This window comes from Scyliorhinus canicula, chromosome 2 (genome assembly GCF_902713615.1).
Source record: "Scyliorhinus canicula chromosome 2, sScyCan1.1, whole genome shotgun sequence".
NCBI classification, from domain to species: domain Eukaryota; kingdom Metazoa; phylum Chordata; class Chondrichthyes; order Carcharhiniformes; family Scyliorhinidae; genus Scyliorhinus; species Scyliorhinus canicula.
In genome coordinates this window covers 201,901,568-201,920,371 of record NC_052147.1, presented here as the reverse complement: position 1 = coordinate 201,920,371, position 18,804 = coordinate 201,901,568, and the positions used below count along the sequence as shown (strand labels likewise).

The 18,804-nt window shown below is 42.2% G+C and overlaps 1 protein-coding gene across 5 annotated transcripts in view; it reads right to left on the bottom strand.

Moving 5' to 3' along the window:
* Nucleotides 1–18,804, bottom strand: part of LOC119961888 (WAS/WASL-interacting protein family member 1-like) — a 145,259-nt gene that overhangs the window by 84,507 nt on the left and 41,948 nt on the right. Inside the window, exon 1 of one of the 5 annotated variants that reach the window (XM_038789375.1) lies at nt 4,752–4,878. The exons of 3 other annotated variants lie outside the window; for them this stretch is intronic. The gene's annotated coding sequence lies outside the window, so the exon portion shown is untranslated. Of the gene's footprint in view, nt 1–4,751; nt 4,879–18,804 lie in introns of those variants that run through there. One more of the 5 variants, XM_038789372.1, reaches the window with a different exon arrangement.

The window sequence follows — 18,804 nt, the reverse complement described above, 5'->3', positions numbered from 1 at the left end:
AATCCTGTTCGGCTGGCGGTCAGCAGCACCACCCAGACGACGGCTTCCACAGAACGTGGGAGCCATTCACCCAATTGTTCCGGGACCTGTTTGTTGCCAATGAATAAGCAGAAGAATATCCAGGTAGCCAAGAATCAGGGGAAAGTAGCCAAAGCATGAGAGGGAAATAGACTGGGAGAGGGGGAGGGGACAGCTAAACCTAAGAGGAAAGAAAGGCGAACCACAGGAGGGCGGGTGAGGGGGCGGGAGGGAAGGGACAGGGAACAAGCGAGCAGAAACAGGGAGGTGGGGAGGAGGCAGGGAAATGACAGCCAGAAGGAGGGCATGGGATACGATAACAAACTTGGCATCTCCAGGAATAAAGAACAAGGAGAATACAGACGAAAGACAGGAGGAATGGTAGAAGCGGAGGTGAGCGCGAGACGACAACGGCAGCGAGATCCGTCCGGGACAAGCATGTGACAACACCAACACCAAACCCATTCGAGTATTGCCCACTGTAATTTTTCTCCGGCACCCAACTGTATATTTACCTTCCCAGTCTCCACCCCCCTTCCCCCCCCCCCCCCCCCCCCAAACAGTCACCTACTTATGTGTTGCAAATAATTGTTCCAGTTGTACAGAGTTGAATATACTTTGTTTAAAAACCCAATAAAAACATTTATTTAAAAAATTGTTTATCAAAGAAAACTAAAAAATAAGGCTTTAAAATCAGAGCACCACATTTTCTCATTATTTCCACTCTGAAACACATACTTTTCTCGCCCTCAAATTGCTCCATGTAACCTTTAACTGAATTATGCTTTTGCAACTTGATCTCTAGCTATTGTTTGAATAATTTTGAGAAATTAAGTTGTTAAAACTACTGTAAAATGAAAAAACATTCTCCTTTAGTACAGCTGACTGAACACTAAAAATTCATTCTCGGAAATTAAGTAAACTCTGCAGGTTTTAAAGTCGCCACAATCTAAATTTATCTTATGTCATAACCCTGGATTGAAAAATGACATCCAAACGTTTGTTTTTTGGGTAATACTAAATCCTTCAAATAAAAGTTCTAAATAGAAATGAAACGGCTCAAAACTTCCTCTTTGCAACAACAACAAAATCAACTTTCTTAACCTTTCCTCATACAGTTCTGCATTTTACAGTCAGGAAGCATTTATCCCCCCAAACCCAGCCAGGCTATCAGATGTAAGACCATGTCATAATTATGAGTGGGCACAGAACTGACAAAACTCACGTCAGAGAAAATAAATGCTGGTCACTTGTGGACATCAAACTTACAACATTTCATTTCGGAAAAGTTCATGTTAGCTTATATATTTATCGATTTGATAAATTATGTCACGTCAGCCATTTGATTTGAACTAGGTAGATTGAAGTAGATTCTGAAAATAATTGAAAACATTAAATAATATTTTGTAAATTAGACCAAATGCAGCTATACAAATGCTAGTCCAATGAATTGAATTTTTCATCGGGTCTCCCTTGTTTCTTTGTGTGGTTCTCTCTCTTCACTTCCCAGGCTCTCTCCCTTCCTAGAGACCAGGAACTTCAGGAAAGCAGTCTCTGACAACTGCAGATAATGATCTCTCCATTTATTGTGTTTGACCCTTATCACAAAAGTTTATTTAAGAAAAAAATGTTGATCAAATTGATAGATTAATCTTTCCTGGTCACAATTAGAATTTTGGAATAGGATAAATGCGGTCTGAAAAGGACATAAACATTATACCATGTAACATACAATGCATGGCTTGAATGTCAAGGTGAAGCATTGTTCCTTTATAAGCTACAGTGTAATTCTATTAAGGTAAATATTATTACATTGCTTAAAAACTAAATCCCATCTGGTGATGCAGCTTCCTTCTTTTACCTTGATTCTATAATTACTTGCATCCACAATTAATAACACTTAAACATCATAAAATCCCTACAGTGCAGAAGGAGGCCATTCGGCCCATCAAGTTTACACCAACCCTTCGAATGAGCATTCTATCCAAGCCCACTCCCCCTTATTCACGTAACCCCATAACCTAACCTGCACATCCCTGGACACACAAGGGCAATTTAGCATGGCCAATCCACCTAAACGGTCTTTAGACTGTGGGAGGGATCCGGAGTACCCGGAGGAAACCCATGCAGACAGGGGGAGTACATGCAAAACTATTAATGTGTTGACTTTTATATAATCCTAATTCTTATATAATTTGTGATACTGAGATTTTCTGCATTAAAGTAAATTTTGATAACATAATTACATATAATTTTGTAAACTCAGTATTAAATTTGAATGCTCTTAAAAACAATATCACGTCTCAGCAATTATGAAAGACAAAATGGAAGCACTATTTCCATTCAGACACTTCCGTTATGGGCTCTCAACCCCTACATTTCAAGCAATGTCACTTTGATTTGTTTGACCAACAGAGCATATTGTACAGCCAGTAAGTACTCAGTATCTGTAAATCTAAAGAATCTTTGCTTCTGATGAAATGGATAGACAAGTGCGACTGTACAACTTTAAATACCAATCATGTTCATATTTGTTTATATTTTTAAAAATAGATGCTAGTCAAAATAATTCTCTCTTCAGGTTAGCAATTTTAGTCCACTAGCAAAGTCTCCAAAGCCTTCAGGCTTCAAAAGTCACATTTTTCATATTTCCTGTTTAGCACAAGGAATTTAGCATGCAGATCTTTCAGCACAGTTGCTAAATCAGCTAGTATTTAGGAAAAACACTGAACTTACGCTTACGTTAGCACTTTGCTGAAAAACCCACACACATTCCAATTCCCATACTTTTGCTTTATATAAAAGATAAATCTCCAGCTTTCTTCCACTTCTTAAAATTGCTCAGACGTATTAGTACCAATGTGGATGTCACTACTACACTAACATACAAAAATTAATCCCTTCAAATTCTATTGCCTTCACCCATGACACCAATGAAAAGAACTTCTTACTTCTTCATTAAAAACAGTATTTTCAAGCTGAGCATATTGAAGCTACATATTGCTGTCTGAAGTTTTATTTTTCATATACTCCATACACTGTCTCAACAACCCCCGATACTGAAATTTCATAGACCAATAAACGTACTCAACTAATAGTCAATAATTTCAATAAAGTTATGTTAAATATTGAGTTGGACACTTCCAAAGTACTAGCTTCATGTTCCTTTATAATAATGAAGTCAATTTAATATGGAGTCATTGGCTTTCAATAATTTAAGACATTTGCTGCTAATACAATTAAGATATTTAAAAAGTTTAGAATTCTCAACACACACCCCCTCATTTTATAACCAAGTTATGTTTCACCAATTTTCTTTTTTTTTTTTTAAATATAATTTTTATTGGAATTTTTTACAGAAAATATAAAACGTAATGACAAACAATGAAATGCAACAAAATAACCCATAATAACTGTATCACCCCCAGACCGTATCGACGCATGTATCCCATCCTCCACCCCGCAACCCCAATGAACAAAAGAACTTAAAAATAAATTTAAATTAAATAAACAAACATAGTCATCGTCCGCCCCCCCACCTTTTCCCTCCCCCACCTTTTCCCTCCCCACCTTTTCCCTCCCCCACCTTTTCCCTCCCCCACCTTTTCCCTCCCCCACCTTTTCCCTCCCCCACCTTTTCCCTCCTCCTTCCCCCACACCCCCCCGGGTTGCTGCTGCTACTGTCCCCGTACCCTATCGTTGAGCCAGAAAGTCGAGAAAACGTTGACACCGCCTAAAGAACCCTTGTACCGACCCTCTCATATTTCACCAATTTTCAACTGGCTGTTCCCCTGATGATGTGTATACATTAATTGTTTAAATTGTGCCTGCTACAACAGAAAACCTATATGAAGAATGGAGTTTATACTTTTCAAAATCATTAATTGAGAAATAAGCTACTGAAAGAGATTATTTTTAAAATATTCAGTAGCACTTCAAAAATTAAATACAAATACTCCATTTAAAAACCTATTGAAATCTTTCTTTATTCGAAAGGGTTGAACAGAGTATTTTCTCCTGTTGAGAGAGTTTATTGAAATGGACCAGTGTCGCACTTCTTCAAATCGAATGTGTGCTCCAGCAATGTCATTAAATATTGTTAACACGGTATTGATGTTTTTGATTCAATTTTTTGTTCTGAAAATTAAATATGGGTATAACAAGCTTACTTCCTGTAATAACAATTCAGTGTTTCCCTAGTGCTGAGCATTGTATTATTTGCCATATCAGCATTCTAAATAAATGCTTTAAAGGATTCTTGTATTTGTACTGCAAATCCAGAAGTATATTGCACAATAAATTCCTGCTGAAGAAAGCCACAATACAATGTAGGATTTGTGCTTTTTGTACTGATCCATCTCAAATGTTACTCAAAATGCTGTACGAACCAGAAGCAGCAGGCTTGATTTTCAAATTAATGTTTCTGATAAATTCTTCCAAAAATGGTAAAGACCGTTGTTGCATGTTTGTTTTTCAAAATAACTTCTAAAGCACAACCTCTTTTTGTTGAGTATGGCTACTAGCTGCAGCAAACTTCAATGCTACATTCATGTTTCAGTTCCTCCAAATTGCTTGTGGTTTTAACTAGAGTACTCTGTCCTCCAAAGCTTCATCTGTTGCAGACCTTTAAACAGTTCAAGGTTTAGATTGGCTACAAATACTAATCACTGAAGCATTGGAAGTACCAAATTGACTATTTATCACAGTTTTATGTTTAAATTTACTTTGCTTACCTTCAGAATGTTTGTCTAATTCAAAAGCTTTAAATTTGTACAGTTCCCTGAAATTTGTTCTGCTTGCTTCCTGTTAGCTGTATGTTGAATGTCAGACTTCCTCAACGCACCTCACTTGAGATCAGTGCTCTCACAACAGTGGTTAAGCTCACGGTGTAACAACACTATTGGCTCGTTTCCACCTTTCAAAATTACATACAGAAAACGTAACGGTGACCCAAAAATAAAAGCCTTTACAACTCGTCATAGAAATGCATCGATAGTTCCTGCCATATACCCTATACCACTTATTTCAAATTATATAGTGCCTTTCATGACCTGTCAGAATATCCCAAATCAACTTACAGTTAAAGAAGTGCTTTTGAAGTACAACCACTGCTGGAATGCCGGCGTTACATGCAGATAAGTATCGTTCTAAAATAATATTTGTTTTTCTTTAATATCTGATCATTATTTTTATATTTTACCATCTTCACTAATCTCCTGGATTCAAAAACAATAGCCTTCCTAGGATTCACCAGTTTTCTAAAACTGCAACTTATAATAGAAACAGCAGTGCTTGTGACTGCAGTATTTATAGCTGAACCAAAACCGAACAGTCTTTTATTTTCACATCAACACATAAAATATATTTAGCCGGAGTCATTTTTCTCATACACTTTTTGCTGAGAGAGATCGAACTTATATTTCCTCTATTTTTGCAAGAGTATTTTTTGAAGTTCAAGTTTCTTTGCTAAGTTACTTGATCCACAAAGGAAGCAGCCAACATCCTTTTGACAGCTTACTACACAGCAGAAAGCCGTTCAATTTCCTCTAATTCTTTTTTCAGGTTCGGTCATCTGCAAAGTCTACATGTCTGAGCAAATAAGTAAAATCGAGTTGCAAATCACTCACATAAAAGAGCGTCTATAAATATTCAGGTGAATACTCAAATATTAAGTACATTCTAAGTAGTTGGGTACATTACTGTCTCACTGTAAACCAGGTGGACAACCAGTCGGACCAAGTAATACGCGAGTGGACTTGACAAAGTTTCAAAGTATGCGCACTCCTTTGTTGTGGGCCCACTGCTTCCTACCTCCCATTCTTTTTCTGGGCTATTACTCGACTACCTGCTGATTGTCACTCAATTTTTCTGGAACAGAGAATCATCAGTCCTCCAAAATTGCTCCGACAAAACCCCTCACCATTTCTTAAAAGTCCTTAAATCACTACAAGTACAATGCATTAATGTAGAGAGAAAATGTCCTCAATTATCCTTTAGTCACTCACACTTTTGGGCTGAATTTTATGAAACGGGTAGTGGCCAAGCCCCCCCCCCACCCTCCTCCCACCCACCCCCCTTGGAGCCAGTTTACAGCCATTGGTTTGAGGCCAGCCTTCTGCCTCCACTGGGGAGGAAATCTCCCCTCTTAGAGCTGGTGGCCAATAAAATGACCGACAGCTGCCTTATCTCAACAGCATCACCGACCGGGAGGGTGGCCACTTGGGCGAGTGTGAGAGTGGCATAGAGTGAGTAGCGTGTAGAAGAATACCTCGGGTGGGCTTCCGATGGGCATAAGGTAACTGCACCCTAGGAGGCACTTTACCTGGGTCAGCTTCAACCCCGCCTACCATCCCAGCCAAGGAGGGGGGTCACATAAAATCCTAGCCTTTGAATGTATGATGGGTCTTTAATCTCTCTCATTATTGATTTCTAATAATAGCCCTTGTGCCATTTTAAGCATCTCCTGTTCTCCACCCAAGTCATTTATTTCTTTTTCTGTCTGTTATTTTTTCTTTCCTTTGTTTGATTTCTTTTCAAATGCCATTTATTTGAAATAGCTTTTAGTCCTGAAGATAGGTCTCAAGATCTGAAACATTGGCTGCCTGCACCCACCCACAGGTCTTGCCTGACCTGCTGAGTTTCTCCAGGATAAAGCAACATTTTGCTTCAGATGAACAGTCTGGCCTGAAATAATAAACAAGCTTTCTCTTTTCAAATGTTGACTTGTTAGGCTGGTTTAGCACAGAGAGCTAAATAGCTGGCTTGCAATGCAGAAAAATGCCAGCAGCGCAGGTTCAATTGCTGTACCAGCCTCCCCAAACAAGTGCCGGAATGTGGTGACTAGGGGCTTTTCACAGTAACTTCATTGAGGCCTACTTGTGACAATAAGTGATTATTAATATTTCTATGATTTTCGAGTATTAACCTGTTATCCCAATATACACTTCTATTTTCTTAGGCATGTGTGTTTATTTGTGATTTCAATTTTATTCTCAAGCATCCAAACTTGAAGAGGATCATGTAAGGATTTGCACAATTAAATAAAGTGCAAAACTCAAACTAGGTAAGAGTTCAAGTGCGATGTACATCCATGTCACACTGGATTATAATTTGTCAGTGAGTCGTACATATAACTCATTCAGCCTGTTGGACATCACCCAAGTAGGAAGTACAGCAGTATTTCACAAGTTATAACCTTCAGTTTAAATGGTGTGTATAGATTCAAACTATTAGTCACATATTATTGGATTTAAGTCTTTGGTTAGATTTAATGGCATTGCAAACTTCGTAGACCACTCAGCTGAATTCAACTGGGAGGATCCTTTACTAATTAACCTGTGCGAGAAGGATCTTATTGTGGCGACTGGTACCATCAACCACTCAGGCTGGAGGATCTGGAATAGGGGCAGATTTGTACTTAATTGGTGCTTATGCTCCACACAAGTTTCCACACAAACTTCTCACAAATATCTTTCTATTCCTTTGTCCCATGTTTATAGAGCCTCCCCTTAAATATATCTATACTAGTCTTTTAAGCCACTCCCTGTGGTGGCATGTTCCACACTCCAACAATGACCTCAATGTGTATTTTATGCAGTATCTTCAATGCAATAAAACATAGAAACACAGAAAATAGGAGCAGAGTAGGCCATTTGCCCCTTCAAGCCTGCTCCACCATTTATGATGATCATGGTTGATCATTCAACTCAATAGCCTGTTCCCACCTCTTCCCACCGGCCACACTCCCCCCCCCCCCCCCCCCCCCCCCCCCAGATCCTTTGATCCCTTTCACCCAACACCCAAAGAGCCATATCGAACTCCTTCTTGAAAACATATAGGGCGGGATTTTCCCAACGGGAGTCTAAGTGCCGACGCTGGAGTACAAACTGGAATGTTTTACTCTGGCGTCGGCGCCCGTTCCCAGACCCCTATTCTCCCCCCTCCGTGGGGCTGGCAGGGGCATCGCGTGGTTTACGGGGACAGGCCGGGCCTCGGCGTGGCGTCAGAGACCCGGCGCTGCGTAAAAGCCGCGCACCTTGGGTCCCATGCATGCGCAGTTGGGCCGACGCCAACTAGCGCATGCGCGGTTACCTCACGGTTTGGGGGGGGGGGGGGGGGGGGGGAGAATTGCGTGCGGGTGTTGGGGCAGCGTGGCACAATTTGCGCGGCGCCCCAGCGATTCTCCCACCAGGCCGGGGGGGGGGGGGGGGGGGGGGGGGGGGGGGTACCGCCCATAATACTTTTGCCTCAACTACTTTGTGGTAGCGAATTCCACAGACCCACCAATATCTGGGTGAAGGATTTTCTCTTCATCTCAGTCCTAAATGGTCTACCTCATATTCTCACACTGTGACCTCTGGTTCTGGACTCCCTCACCATTGGGAACATCCTTTCCGCACCCACTCTGTTCAATCCTGTTAGAATTTTATAGGCTTCCTTGAGATTCCCCCTCATTCTCCTGAACTTCAGAAAATATAATCCTAACTAACACAATATCTCCACATACATCTGTCCCACCATCCCAGAAATCAGTCCAGTAAACCCTTGTTGCACTCCCTTTATAGCAAATGCATTCTTCCTCAAATAAGACCACCAAAACTGCACACAATACTCAAGATGTGGTCTCACCAAGGCCCTGTATAATTGCATCAAGATATACCTGCTCCTGGATTCGAATCCTATCGCTATGAAGGCCAATATACCATTTGCCTTCTTCATCGCCTGCTGCACCTACATGCTTACTTTCAGTGACTGGTGTACAAGGATAACTAACATTTATCCACATTATACTGCATCTGCCATGCATTTGCCCACTCATACAGCTTTTTAAATCAAACTGAATCATCTCTGCATCCTCCTCACAGCTCACTCTCCAACCCAGCTTTGTGCCATCTGCAAAATTGGAGATAGTACATTTAGTTCCCTCATCTAAATCATCAATATATATTGTCAATAACTGGAGTTCCGGCACTGATCCCTGTGGTACCCCACGAGTCACCGCCGGCCATTCGGAAAAAGACCTGTTTATCCCTACTCTTAGTTTCCTTGCTGCCAGCCAGTTTCCTATCCGTCTCAGTACACTACCTCTAATCTCATACTCTTGAATTTTATCCACTAATCTCTTATGTGGGGCTTTGTTGCAAGCCTTCTGAAAGTCCAAATAAACCACATTCATTAGCTCCCCCTCGTCAACTCTACTAGTCACATCCTCAGAAGAATTCCTCAAAAAGAATTCCAGTAGGTTCGTCAAGCATGATTTCCCTTTCATAAATCCATGCTGACTCTGTCCGACTCTGCCACTGATTTCCAAGTATCCTGATATAAAATCTTTTATAAGGACTATAGAATTTTTCCCACTACCAATGTCAGGCTGACTGGTCTATAATTTTGTTTTTCTCTCTACTTTCCTTTTTAAATAGTGGGGTTACATTAGCTGCCCTCCAATCTGTAGGAACTGTTCCAGAGTCCATAGAATCTTGGAAGATGACCACCAATACATCCACTATTTCTCAGCCTTCAATCCCATCAATTTCCCCAACTCCATTTCTCTACTATTGCTGATTTCTTTCAGTTCCTCCCTAAGGTGGAACAATTTAAATAAAACGGCCAGGTTTAGATGAATGCAAATATCATGGGAGGGCTGGAAGTGGAAATTACAGAGAGAGGGAGAAGCGAGACCACGAAGAGAATAATGAACAAGAAACAGAATTTTAAAGTTGAGGCACTGCTTAACCAGGCTCCAGTGTCGGCAGACCAACAAAGGGGTGATGAGTAAATGGAACTTGGCAAGAGCTAAGAACATGGCCAGCCAGAAGTGCATTGGAATAGTCAAGTGTAGAGGTAACAATGACATGGTTGAAGGTTTCAGCAGCCGGGGAGCTGAGGGAGGACAGGTGGGAGCCATGGTTCGAAGGTGGGAATAGGTGACACGGATGTGTGTTTGGAAGCTCACCTTGGTATAAAATGTGACACCTTGTTTGCAAACAGTCCGAAACAAGAAAAACTCAACAGGTCTGGCAGCATATGTAGGGAGAGAAAACAGATAACAATAAATGTGTGGGCTAGTTATACAAAGGGTTTAAGATGGAGGAGAATGGTTGAACTAAAGTTGTTCAACTTAATGCTGTGCCCTGAGGGCTCGTCGGAAAACGAGGTGCTGATCCTCTAGTTTGTGTTGGATTTCATTGCAGCACACCAAGAATGGACATGTGGGCATGAGAGCAAGGTGCTGAGTTGAGGGAGTCAGTAACAGGAAGACCAAGGTCATGTTTCTAGACTGTGAGGTATTGCACAAAGCGGTCACCAGTCTGCGTTTAGTCTCCCCAATGTAGAGGAGATTGCATTGGGAGCAGTAAATTCAATAGACCAAATTGAATAAGATGCAAGTGAAATGCTGCTTAGCCTGAAAGGAGTATTTGGGGCCTTGAACGGTGAGGAGGGAGGAGCAAAGGGGAGCTGTTGCACCTTCTGCAAATCTGCAATTGCAGGTCCACATGAAGCATCAGGCATCAGCATCAAACAGGGAGGACAGGGATATCAACAACAATTATACATAGATACAAAAATACATACACAGAAGATAGGAGCAGGAGGAGGCTTTTTGGCCTTTCGATCCTGCTCCGCCATTCATCACGATCATGGCTGATCATTCAACTCAATAGCCTAATCCTGTTTTCTCCCCATAGCCTTTGATCCCATTCTCCCCAAGTGCTATATCTAGCCAACTCTGAATATATTTAAAGTTTTAGCAGCTACTACTTCCTGTGGTAATGAATTCCACAGGCTCACCACTCTTATGTAAAGAAATGTCTCCTTATATCTGTTCAAAATGGTTTACCCTGAATCCTCAGACTGTGGTTCCTGGTTCTGGACACACCCATCATTGGTAACCTCTTCCCTGCATCTACCCTGTCTAGTCCTGTTAGAATTTTATAAGTCTCTATGAGTTCCCCCCTCATTCATCTGAACTCCAGCGAGAACAATCCCAACCTAGTCAATCTCTCCCCATATGACAGTCCCGCCATCCCTTGAATCAGTCTGGTAAACCTTCGCTGCACTCCCTCAAGAGCAAGAACATTCTTCCTCAGAAAAGGAGAAAAAAACTGCACACAATATTCCAGGTGTGGCCTCACCAAGGCCCTGTATATTTGTAGCAACATATCGCTGCTTCTATACTCGAAGCCTCTCGCAATAAAGACCAACATACCATTAGCCTTCTTTACCGCCTGCTGCACCTGCATGCTTACCTTCAGAAACTGGTGCACAAAGACACTCAGGTCCCGTTGCACACTCCCCTCTACCAAATTATAACCATTCAGGTAGTCATCTGCCTTCCTGTTTTTGCTTCCAAAGCGAATAACCTCACTTTTATCCAAATTATACTGCATCTGCCATTGATTTGCCCACTCGCCCAACCTGTCATGATCTTGCTGTAGGATCCCTGCAACTTTGTCACAATTCACCCTCCCACCTAACTTGGTTCATCTGCAAACTTTGAGATGTTACATTTTGTTCCCTCATCCAAATCATTAATATATATGTTTAGCTCACTGGGCTAATCGCTGGCTTTGAAGGCAGACCAAAGCAAGCTAGCAGCACGGTTCGATTCCCGTAACAGCCTCCCTGAACAGGCGCCGGAATGTGGCGACTAGGGACTTTTCACAGTAACTTCATTTGAAGCCTACTCGTGACAATAAGCGATTTTCATTTTCATTATATTGTGAATAGCTGGGGTTTCAGCACCTGTGGTACTCCACTAGTTACTGCCTGCCAATTTGAAAAGGACCCATTAACCCTACTCTTTTTTTTCCTCTCTGCCAACCAGTTTTCTATCCACCTCAATACATTTCCTTCCATTCCCTGTGCTTTAATTTAAAGCAGTAATCTCTTACGTGAGACTTTGTCAAACACCTTCTGAAAGTCTAAATATAACACATCGACAGGCTCCCCCTTGTCAAAGAATTCCAACAGATTTGTCAAGCATGATTTTCTCTTCATAAATCCATGCTGACTCTGACAGATCCTGCCACTACTTTCTAAATGTTCCGCGATAAAGTCCTTGAATCCATTATCAAGCTTTTCCCCCCACTATCGTTTACTGGTCTATAATTCCCTGCTTTCTCTCTGCCTCCCTTTTTGAATACCGGAGTGACGTGAGCTACCTTCCAATCTGTAGGGACAGTTCCAGAGTCTACAGAATCCGGGAAGATGACCACCAATGCATCCACCATTTCCAGAGCCACCTCTTTAAGCACTGTGGGATGCAGATTAACAGTCTGTGGGGATTTATCCACCTTCAATCTCATCAATTTTCCCAGCACAATTTCTCTACTAATGTTAATTTCCCTCAGTTCTTCCCTCTCAACAAACCTTTCATTTTCCAGCATTTCTGGGATCTGATTTGTATCCTCTTTTGTGAAGGCAGAACCAACGTATGTATTCAATTGCTCAGCCATTTCTTTGTCCCTTATTATGCATTATGATGGGATCAAGGAGAGAAACCGGCACATGATGCTCTTCCAACACAGTGGGAGGGATTTTGACAATCGGGGATGCGTGGGGGGCAAGCTGATCCAATGATGCAACTGAGAACATATAATAAAATTTGATATCTGAGCGCTCTCTGGGCTCATGTCAAACAGTGAACTTGTGGGTCATCTGAGGAATATGGTGGTTCACATCTGCCACATTTTCTGGGAGAGTTGGTGCTGCAGGGACTAGAGGTCATCTATTGCCAGTGGCTCAAAAAGTGACAGCTGCTCTGAACCTCTTTGCAAGTGGCTCATTCTATGGCCCCACTGGGGACCACAGGAGGAATTTCCCAAGAACAAAGGCATCAGCGAGATTATGGGTGCCCTATTTAGCAAGTGGCACTATTATGCCCGTTGCTCCAGAAATGAAACCAGCTAGGCTGCCACTGTAGGAATCCCAGGATTCCAACAAGTGCACAGTAGCATTGACTGCACTCATGTGGCTTTAAGAACTTTTGACAGAAGCCACTTAATTTATCAGCAGGAAAAGGTTCCACTCGGATGTGCAGCTGGTCTGAAACCACCGGAGGTAAATAATGCTGATATGAGTGAGATAACTTGGAAGCTCACACACCATGTACATCTCGCATCAGTCAAAGGTGCCACAGATCTTTGAGGGCCCTCAGCACACCCATGTTTGGCTCCTTGGAGACAAAGGCGACCAACAAAACATGTGGCCAATGACGCCCATTTGGCAGCCACAAAGTACCTCAGAGGCGAGGGATAATGCAGCTCATCTGCAACATGCCTATTGACATCTTGAAGATGCATTTTTGATGCCTTACCAGGTCAGGTGGTGCTCTCCAGTACTCTCCCAAGTGAGTCTCCTGCCTCATTGTGGCTTGCTACGATCGACACAAACTGGCTCCAAAGGAGGGGATGATTTAATAGGACAAGAGATGGAAGAGCCCACATTGAGCACGGTAGCATTGTGGATTGCACAATTGCTTCACAGCTCCAGGGTCCCAAGTTCGATTCCGGCTTGGGTCACTGTCTGTGCGGAGTCTCCGTGTGTGCGTGGGTTTCCTCCGGGTGCTCCGGTTTCCTCCCACAGTCCAAAGATGTGCAGGTTAGGTGGATTGGCCATGATAAATTTCCCTTAGTGTCCAAAATTGCCCTTAGTGTTGGGTGGGGTTACTGGGTTATGGGGATAGGGTGGAGGTGTTGACCTCGGGTGGGGTGCTCTTTCCAAGAGCCGGTGCAGACTCGATGGGCCGAGTGGCCTCCTTCTGCACTGTACATTCTATCAATTCTATGATCTGCCCTCGAATTTGAATGCTGAATACAGGGTTAAAGGCAGGATCCTTGGAAGTGTGGAGGAACAGAGGGGTATTGCGGTCCACGTACATAGATCCTTTAAAGTTGCCACCCAGGTTGATAGGGTTGTTAAGAAGGCGTATGGTATGTTGGTTTTCATTAACAGGGGGATTGAGTTTAAGAGCAGCGAGGTTTTTCTGCAGCTTTTTAAAACCTTGGTTCGACCACACTTGGAATATTGTGTCCAGTTCTGGTCGTCTCATTATAGGAAGGATGTGGATACTTTGGAGAGGGTACAGAGGAGATTTACCAGGATGCTGCCTGGACTGGAGGGCATGTCTTATGAAAAAAGGTTGAGGGAGCTTTTCTCACTGGCGCGAAGAAGGCAGAGAGGTGACTTGATAGAGGTGTACAATGTGATGAGAGGCATGGATAGAGTGGATAGCCAGAGACTTTTCCCCAGGGTGGAAATGGCTGTCATGAGGGGACATAATTTGAAGGTGATTGGAGTAAGGTATGGGGAGATGTCAGAGGTAGGTTCTTTACACAGAGAGTGGTGGGTGTGTGGAATGCACTTCCAGCAGAGGTGGTGGAGTCAGAGTCATTGGAGACATTTAAGCGATTCTTAGACAGGCACATGGACAGCAGTAAATTGAAGGGGTGAAGGTTAGGTTGATCTTTGATTAGGATAAATGGTCGGCACAACATCGTGGGCTGAAGGGCCTGTACTGTTCTATGTTCTCCCTCCGCCAATGATGTGGACGTCGAGAGGGATGAGCTCAGTGAGCATGAGGAAGTGGAGGCTCCACAGGAAGAGGCCATAGCATGGGCAGGTGTGCACGAGATGCTTACAGTCACCAGGAGGATGGTGAAGAATAGCTCATCAGAGCCTTGTTCACCAATGCCAACCATGCTGGGTCCACCTTACCACCTTTAATTCATCAAATCAATCTCAGAATCAGTAATTTCACACTCACATCATGACGTCCTCAATCAGGGCAGAACGGTGGCACAGTGGTTAGCACTGCTGCCTCACGGCACCGAGGACCCAGGTTCGATCCCGGCCCAGGGTCACTGTCTGTATGGAGTTTGCACATTTCCCCTGTGTCTGCGTGGGCCTCACCCCACAACCCAAAAAGATGTGCAGGGTAGGTGGATTGGCCACGCTAAGTTGTCCCTTAATTGGAAGGAAAGAATTGAGTACTCTAAGTTTAAAAAAAAAATGCTGTCCTCACGCTTGGAATGTGTGGCAGCCTCGGGAGCATGTGGCCTTTCTGTTATGGGATAAGTAGAGATGGTGCAGCTTCAAGAATCTTGCCGACATTCCACAGCAGCCTTCAAGAGCAGGAGCAGCACTGCAATCCTCAGTGCACTCGTGGCAGCATGCCTGCAGTCTGGCATGGAACCACAAGATGGATAATCATCACTCATGTTGGAGGTTCATTCTAAAACCACACTACAGTATCTCTGCACAGCAATTGTTCAGGCCTCAACCAACCTTCAAGAGTCATATATCCTTTAACTCGACTGAACTTTAAGTTGCTTAATCGAGCCTCCCACTCTGTAATCGGTTTGTTTGTGTGTGAAAGCTAGAGCATTATCATTTTACTTGGACTGGCTCAAATACAATGGGCGCGATCTTACAGCAGTTCACACCAGCTGGATCTTCCGGTCCTGCCGACTGTCCGCCTTCGCAGCGGGTTTCCTGGCAGCGTGGGTGGATTCTATAGGAAATCCCATTGACAGTGGTGGGATTCCACCGCTTGCCAACGGCAGGCTTCCTCCCACCACTGCGAAACATGTTGCTTGGAGGCCAGAGAATCTCAGCCAATACATAGGATTCCCTCTTTTTTCTAAAACTCAAGAAAACCGGTTTGTGACTTTTATAGTCTCAGCACGCAAACAGTCAAACACTCATTTAATTTGCAAGCAGATCTCTTTTTCAATCTGTTGCGGTCAAACAAGAAATGGGAAAAGAAGGGAGCCATTCGACTCCTCTTCGCCTGATTGTAACAGGAGAAAGTTTAATATCACCTCCCTAACCTTCAATCTATCCCTCTAAAAATGGAATCGCTGTGCTTTGTTTTTTTAAACAAAGGAACTTTATCAACCTGCATAGCCACTTTCAAAGATTTGTGTACTTGTACTCCCAGATCCCTCTGCTCATTTGCTCCATTTAGGTATTTGTTTTCCAAGTTGCATGTAGCCTGTTTATTCTTCCCACCAAAATGTTTGACACACATTTATCCACATTGAAGTTTATTTGCCAATTACTCATGCATTCTAAAGTTTATTGTCTTCAATTTTCTATTATAGTCCTCTCCTCCATCTCGTGGTATAATGGTACTAGTTTTGGTCAATTTCTTATTCCATGAAACACAATTTAGATGCTATGGTTGTTTAGCTCAGATCTACCTCAGCATGATTACTGACAGCGTAGTCTTTCAAAACAAGTACTAATATATTCTATTCCCAATATAACTCTCTCCAGTTGCTCCTGGACCTGTAAAGACTAAATTACCTGCAAAGCCTCGCATTCAAAGTATCATGTTGCATCATTGACTTTGTCTGCATATATATGTTTCTGGAACCCACCTCTTCATTCACCTGAGGAAGGAGCTGTGCTCTGAAAGCTAGTGATTCGAAACAAACCTGTTGGACTTTAACCTGGTGTTGTAAGACTTCTTACTGTGATCACCCCATTCCCAACGCCGGCATCTCCACATCATAGTACCAATATATAATAGCTTTATACATTCTGCAGCTGACCTCACAGAAATTTATTTCTTGTACCAGAAATATAGCAAATAAATAATTTCTTAATTTATCAAGGTGGTGTAGAGGAAATTCACAAATAAATGATGGATGCACTTCAGGAAAATATAACAAATAACCGGGCAGTGTGCAGAAAAAGCCTACAAAGAAACAAAGAAATTCTGCTGCGAGCTTGTAGATGGTAGCACAGTGGTTAGCACTGTTGCTTCACAGCACCAAGGACCCAAGTTCGATTTATGGCTTGGGTCACTGTCTATGTGGAGTCTGCATGTTCTCCCCATGTCTGCGTGGGTTTCCTTTGGGATCTCCGGTTTCATCCCACAAGTATCGAAAGACGTGCTGGTTAGGTGAATTGGACATTCTGAATTCTCCCTCAGTGTACCAAGCAGGCGCCGGAATGTGGTGACTAGGGGCTTTTCACAGTAACTTCACTACTTGTGACACGCATAAAGATAATTTATTTATTTATTTAGATAATGGTCTCTAAATGTTTTTGAATCCAGCCAATTTTCAGAAAACTTCTGTAAAGTCCACTTATTTTCTGGCGGTTTGAGAGATTTTTTAAAAAATCACTGATTTCATTTGCAGCTTCTCGACGGACCTTGATCATAAACAGAGTTGTGGAATAATTATTGTGATGGCGTCTCAACAAAAATATTATTCCTATTATCCATTTAAATTAGTTTGAACACTGAAAGCCTGCACATTATATTACATTGCTATGAATGCAATTTCATTATGGTTCGCAACCACAACGCAAAGTGTAAAATACAACTTCTGACTGGCTTTAAACATAAAATATCAAATTAAGAATTTAAATCAAGTCAAAAGAAAATCTAGGAAAGTACAAAATGGAAATAGTTAAGTGCAAATATTTTTTTAAATCTGGAAAACATTTGAACCTGATTCACTTCTGTGCCAAAACTAAACCGACGACCATAGGCATAGATGATCTGCAGTATCTTTACCCACTCTGCAACAAATTTGGCAGCTACTCTTGGTCTCTTCAATTCCAGGCACTACACTTTAGGAAGGATGTCCAAAGTCTGAGAAAGGATGCAGAGGCAATTTAGTGGAATTATACCAGAGATGTGGAGCTTCAGTTACGTACAAAACAAATATAGCAGAGAAGACTAAGGGAAGATTTTGAAGAGAAGTTCAAAATGATAAATGGTTTTAATGGGGCAAATAAGAAGAAACTGTTTCCACTGGCAGCATGATCAGTAACTAGAGGGCACAGATTTAAGGTAACTAGTAAAACTACCAGAGGTGAAATAAGGATACATTTTTGTTTTTTTACACAGCAAATTATGGTGACCTGGAAATGAAAAGGTAGTGATGGCAGAGTCCATAATGACTTACAAAAAGGGTATTGAATAATTACAATATTTGAAGGAGTATGGTCTGGATGGCTATGAGAAAAATCGCAGAACAATGGGACTATTTGGATTGCTATTTTAAAGAGCTGGCATGGGCACAACAGACCAAACGACTTTCTTCTGGTTTATATCATTCCGATTCTAGGAAATATTTGGTCACAATCAGGAGTAAAAAAACAGCTGCATCTGGAACTTAAGAGCTTCAACATTGTTCTTAGTTTGTAAACTCTGCAACATCAACACTTTTCTATTTTTTTTGATGTCTGTGCCTCTTCCAATAGGCCTGCAAAAGATCAACAGCACCTAGTTATGAATTTGTATAAAACTGAGATTATTTTTGTTAGTGAGGGATCACTTTGGGACCAGTGACCATAATTCCATTAGTTTTAAGACAGTTATGGAGAATGATAGGTCTGGCCCAAAAGTTAAAATGCTAAATTGGGGCAAGGCATATTTTGATGGCATTAGACAGGAGCTTTCAAAAGTTGATTGGGGGAGTCTGTTGGCAGGCAAAGGGACGGCTGGTAAGTGGGAGGCTTTCAAATGTGTGTTAACCAGGGTTCAGGGTAAGCACATTCCTGTTCGAGTCAAGGGCAAGGCTGGTAGAAGTAGGGAATCGGGATATTGAGACCCTGGTCAAAAAAGAGGCATATGCAGCTGGTATCAAGTGGATCCTTTGAAGATTCCAGAGTTGTTGGAGTAGAGTTAAGAAAAAAATCAGGAGGGCTAAAAGGGAACATGAGATTGCTTTGGCAGATAAGGCAAAGGAGAATCTAAAGAGCTTCTACAAATACATAACGGTCAAAACAGTAACAAGTGAGAGAGTATGGCCTCTCAAGGATCTA